Genomic DNA, 6,000 nt, shown 5'->3' with positions numbered 1-6,000 from the left:
CCTTACTATATCATATTCTACTACATTAAGGGGCTGGGTATATGCTCTACACTTAGGACCTAACTTGCAGCACTCACCATAAACACTGTAACTGTGTGTGTGTCTCTTCAACCTAAGTTTTTAACCATAAATTAGGCTCACTTTGATCTTTTAAGTAGATTTTAACACACTTCATAATGATTTGAGATCATCTCCTCAGATTTTTCGGGCTACTCCTCCTCCTGGTCTGTGAACCGTGGATCGTTTGCATCTTTTTTCCCATGTATGGCCATTATATTACTTTGTTACTGGATTCTGCATGAGTGGATTTGTTTTAGTCTTGTGTGTGATATTTCTGATTGACCAGGGCAGCTGCAGAGTGCAACCATCAAGCCAAATTCCGCTGTATCTCTTGTTTATTACTGTTTTCCTAGAAGCTTGGAGACATTTTGCCATTCGTGCGGATGAATTTCCTCTTCCAGTTTGTCCAGAAATATTATTAAGATCCTCTGAACTTGCTGTGCGCAGATGACACTATTATTGCGCTGATATTACTCAGCCTAATGAAATCTGCTCTGCCTCGCACCGATGGAACACTGTTAACTTTGATCTCACAATTAAGTCTCCATGAACAGCTAATAAAGCATAATCTGCTCTGTATCTGCTTGTCTGCGCCAGAAGCACAGAAAACCTTTTAGCATATCTTCACTGCAGTTTCTGACTGACACTTTGTTGCTCTCGGCTGAAACACTGACTTATTTTATCACGCCCGAGATAATACAATCAAGTATTAAGGAGTTAAAAATCACACTGGATCTGCATCGGTTGAGTGGCAGATGAGTGGCAGATGCCTGCAGGGGCTTCTAGTCATTCCGGTCTCCTTTTCCCATCCCTCTGCCTCGACTTAGAAGTAGATGTGTTGACATCCCTGAAAACAGAAAAGGCAGTGGTTGTTCCCTTATTGTTGCTGGGGCTTTTTGGATATATCTGTTCCCAATCTTTTATTCATTAAATGCATGACGTCACTTCTTCTTTTGATAGCTCTCATAACCTTTTCATACATTTGCCTGTAATATCCCTGCACTCTGATCAGACTTAATAACAGGCCAAACAGTTTGAGATTTCTGCTCTATGATAAGGGCAATCAAAGGAAAATTGCAGCCTTTTATTTTTGGGATCTGCTCCTTTTTCTTCCTCGGAAAAGACAGACGGTAGCAGTTTGGCGATGGATGTCGGACAATCGATAAGGAATGTTTTCCACATGACTTAAGGACTGATTGGAGCAGTATTTTCCTCTCATCTTATGCTCACATTTGTTGTGTGGGCATAAGCCAGATCTGTTAAACATATACATTTGTGAGCTGATGTATAAGTTTGATACACACGACTGTTTGGTTCACACACAGTTTACGCTCGAGTTCTTAAATGTGCTTCCTTTTTTCTTTTCAGATCATCAAACAGTTTTGAAAAGGCATCCCTTGTTAGAGAGAAAGAGACAGACAGACAATCTACCAGGTTTTACCACACGAACGCCACAGAGTCTCGCTGATGAGGTTAAAAGGTAACACTTCAATCGAGCTCTTAATGTACACTTCAGCCACAGAAACAACACCACTTTCTCTGCCGTGGCACCTCACACTTTTCATCTCCCACCTGTTGTTTTCATTGGAGGAAACCCTTTAAGATCAGAGCGACCCAACAAAAACATCATCTGTTTTCATGGATAACAGTTAGCGCTGGTTTTGAAAGAAGCAGATAAGATTATAGTGTCTAATGAGCAATGGCCTGAGTACATCTACCGGGATATACGTGTTAGAAGAAGCAGTTCGTCTTCGTGATTTTGTGTTGGATCTCTTCCACGAGATCCTATTATATCCTATTATTAATTTTCTATAATCACAGTGGCTCCTGACCGCTATGTATAATGTCTTAATGTGTTTTACTTGGCTTCGTGTTTTCAAGTATCATTGTTTTAACACTATCTTTGATTATGAATAATCTTCTGATGGGTTTGTGATGGAAAATGCGCCATAAGAAACATTGGGAAATTGTACTTTGAAAGCCATTTAATACCTAGTTATGTATTTTAAATAAAAAACAGTATTAAAAATAAGTACTGTTCCTGTGTATTGTTTTGGTCTAATTTCCTTTTGAATTACATCCACATTGGATGATTAAGATGGAGTGCTGGTTTTTTTTTTTCAGTAATCTTATTATTTTTCTAACAGTAGCAGCACTGACTTAAACAATATAACGAAACTGTCAGTGATGGATTGAATACACTGTTTTGCAGAATCATGAAGGAGTGTTCTCTTATTTCCCAGTCTTTCAGTTAAAAAAGAGATTTAAAGCACAAAACTCTTATTCGTGGTCTCTATCGCCATACCTTGGTAATTTGCTAAGCCTAAAGATGAATCTGGGACCCCATCAGCCATTATCTGAGTCTAAAGTCATTCACTACAGTGAACTACATGGTAAAATTGCCTCTTTGTACCCCTTTTTAGTGGAACCAGAGTATCCCATAGTACTTCAGTAGAGTAGGCAGTTACTAGGCGGGAATTGTGTATCGTCATGCATTGCCAAAGAAAAAAAAATAGTTAAGATGAGAAGTATTTATTTATCCTAAAGTTTGACTTTTTTTTGCTACAGCATTTAAAATTAAGTTAAATTAATTAGGATGAATAAGGAAAAGGATGAAAAAAGAAATGCACACATTTTAATCTTCCTAGTTGATATTTAAAAAAAACATGTTTGTGGGTTTTAGAGTCTAGTTTAGAGTCTTTTGTGTCTACAGAGTGAGTGTCCTTCCTTAACAGGTACCTGAGTGATTTCCGACACAGCCTCTGAGGCCATGGCCAGTATTACATATAATACATCAGAAACAAGACTTCCTGTTCTGTACACTGCCTTAAAAATTCTAATAACAAGCAAACTTCTTGCTAGACAACAGAAGATAGTTTCAAGCCTACATTTTTTACCAGTGCATCAGTGCCAAATCTTTTGCACTCAGCCCTCACTGGTCAATCTGACTCAGATTCAAAACAGGAACGAGGCTTCCACAGGTACCACAGATTCTGTCCATTTATTCACATCATGGCTGCTCTGTTTCTGGTTTCTGTATTTACATATTTAAGACAGATAATAAGTGTGTGTGTATTCTTGCTAAGTTTCAAAAGGTCAAAGAGAGCTGATCCCCTTCAAAGTTTCAACTCCTTAAAAGACACGTTTTCCTTACAGAATCTGTATTCTCACTTTTATTCTTCTTATCCCTGAAACAATATTCTGACCTTTCATCAGATGTGTTGACTGCGTCAGAAAGTGTTTAGCCTGAAAGCAGCTCTTCTATCTCCTCTGCCTGTGGATCTTCGCTCTCCTTTATCAATTCTTTTTTGAACATCAGCTTTTCAAAAGCTGTTAGGGATGTGATGTGAAAAGAGGGCAGTTTGAATATTCGGAAAGGTTTTTTTTTTTTTTTTTTAAGACAGGCCTAAAGCATCATCTCCAATTACACTACTCAAACGTGTTTGCATATTCAGTATATTGAAAAAATAGACCTGCTGGATGTGGCTTAATATAAGCAGCCTCATAGGCGACATGCAAACTCTTTAACAATGTGCTGGAGAGAGATACCTTATTAGCCTTTTTATCATTATTCCTCCTGATCAGTCTCCTCTACCAGATTGTTGTCCTTCACCTAACTTTCCTCTTTATCATGTAGACACAGACCGAACACACTCTACAGATGCCTGTGGCTCTCCGCTTAGAAAGAAAGTTGGTCGGTTGTGAAAATAAAATTGAGACCACTGATGCCAGGACTGACTGAGAGAGTGGGCTATGTTCTGACAGATGTGGTGTCATGTCAACCGAAAGGCAAAGATGTGTTGAATTAATGAGGCCAGGTGATGGAGAAAAGGAGCAGAGCTGGAGCCAACAACTCTTGCCTGCAGTTTACTGGAGACCTGGTGTGCTTATTTAAATAACTGCCTTGATCTCACTGATCACTAGGCTAAAGGCTACTTAATTAAAACTAACAAGCAGTGCATTAACACCCTGTCGGCACGCTGACACTGTCAACCTGGCTGTACGCAAGCAGCACCCCCGGGGAGAAGTGTGCACTATTCCAGATCCAGGTGAAGCAGACATTTGATTTAAAATGCCACAAAGTAAGATGGCAGGTTGGCTTTTTTCTCCTTTTTTTTTTTTTTTGCAACCTGATTGAAAGGAAAGGCATTTTTCACTGTCGGGGTGGGTTAGGAAAGAGCGTACGTGTGTGTCTGCGATGTGTATGTGTGCAGAATAAAAGCGACATACCCACCGAGGAAGGCCAGCCTTGAGCTTTATAGACGGGTGCTTTGATCAGAAAGGCTGGCTCACCTTCATCTCCTCATGGACGTCGTCACTGGATGCTGATGATGCTGAGCGCCCGTTTCTCTGAGGAGGCTGAATGGAAGAAGGAAAAGGTTCAGGGAAAAGTGGAATAGGAAGCGTGTGTGTGTGTGTGTGTGTGTGTGTGTGTGTGTGTGTGTGTGTGTGTGTGTGTGTGTGTGTGTGTGTGTGTGTTACTTTTTGGGTTTCCCCCTTCTAATTTTTTTTCCTCAAAGAGAGAGAGATGTGCTGATACACAATTTTTTTGATAGTGAGACACATTCCCTTTGATTTTTTTAAAATAACAAACACTTTTGAATGACAAAAATTGGGGTGTAAAATTTCACCATGATAAATATAATGGTAAAATGCTAGCTTCAGTTGTTACCTCAGCTATATTATTTTTTGGCCAACTTATACTTTCCCCCCAAAACCGCCTCATAAAATCATTTGGGCATTTTCCTCAATCTATGTATAATATGTAAAAAATAAAACTGTTGATGTAGATGTAGAAATTTATGGGGTATAAGACAGTAAAAGGATCACTTCCAGCTTTTTAAAATTTTAATCTTATTGGTAAAGTTAGCAAAGTTCTCAAGTTTTTCTTTTCCTTTTCTTTAAAGCTGACTGGTAGGTCTACACCTGCACTTTTTATTTCACTCTAACCACTGAAATTGAAAGTCACTGAAAGTCAGTTTATTCAGTGCTTCAAAAATAAGTCCCCAAATAAGTGCCCCAGTGCGTTTCAAGTTGCAAGACCTCGTCCCCGGAGGCTTTTACCCATGTCTCTGTTATTTCCTCTAAAGTAACAAATGTCCCTGCATAATGAGCAAAACAGTCCTGCGGAGCAGGCAATGAGTAGCCTGTCCGCTTCCGGTTAACGGTCCTCTCCGCTGTTTGTGAATGACTTTGTGACGACCTCTGAGGCAAACGCGCCCCACACCACCCAACCTTCTCTCTCGTTCGCAGGAAATGGAAATGGCTTAGGACTATCGGCGTTGCCCCGGCAACCATCTGAGTCCCCCATCTCGCGGTGGAGAAATGAGTTCTGAACAGGCTCGAGAGAGGCAGGGATTAAACATGATCCCGCGGACGGACTGTCAATCACAGCCCTCCAGCAGCCTTCCCGTGTTCACTCAAACATCTACGCTCAAACATAAAAAAGGTGCATTTAAAAAACAAAACAAAACATGTATACATATATTATTATTTATCGATAACCACAAGTTCATAAATAAAATGAACTGATAATGAATTCGGCCTGTGCTGTGTTCTTTTTTGTTGTAAGCTATTAAAAGCAAGAAACTCTTTTCTATTAAAAAAAAAAAACCAAATTCGTTATCCAGCAGCGGATTTAGTGGTGGTCGTTATATTCCAGTGCCAAGAGGCGATGGATTAATTTAATTAGCCTGGCGAAGATTAATGACGATGCATAGGCCTTTTGTAGATAAGGCTATACACTGTTAAAGAGGGTGTGTTGTTTTCAAACACCACTGTGTGTCCAATTTGGGGAACTTTGGAGTGTGGCTGAAGGTAATCAGAAAAGGGGGGAAAAGTATAGCCCTAAAGATTTTATAGGCTTCAGCTGGGGTTTATCTTTGCAGGCTCAGATAAATCTGAGTGTATAATAGCTTCACACACATTGTATTATTTTAA

At 39.7% G+C, this 6,000-nt stretch overlaps 1 long non-coding RNA gene across 1 annotated transcript in view; it reads right to left on the bottom strand.

Annotated features, from left to right (window-relative positions):
- Window positions 1–725: 725 nt before the first annotated feature.
- Window positions 726–6,000, bottom strand: part of LOC309692737 — a 12,877-nt gene continuing 7,602 nt past the window's right edge. Inside the window, exons 2-3 of the long non-coding RNA XR_014272428.1 lie at window positions 4,295–4,419; window positions 726–907 (exon numbers count right to left, since the gene is read on the bottom strand). This is a non-coding gene — a long non-coding RNA (uncharacterized lncRNA). The remainder of the gene's footprint in view (window positions 908–4,294; window positions 4,420–6,000) is intronic.

The sequence above is a fragment of the Aulonocara stuartgranti genome, assembly GCF_965226115.1.
Source record: "Aulonocara stuartgranti genome assembly, chromosome: 17".
Lineage (NCBI taxonomy): Eukaryota > Metazoa > Chordata > Actinopteri > Cichliformes > Cichlidae > Aulonocara > Aulonocara stuartgranti.
This window is presented reverse-complemented; position numbering and strand designations above follow the sequence as displayed.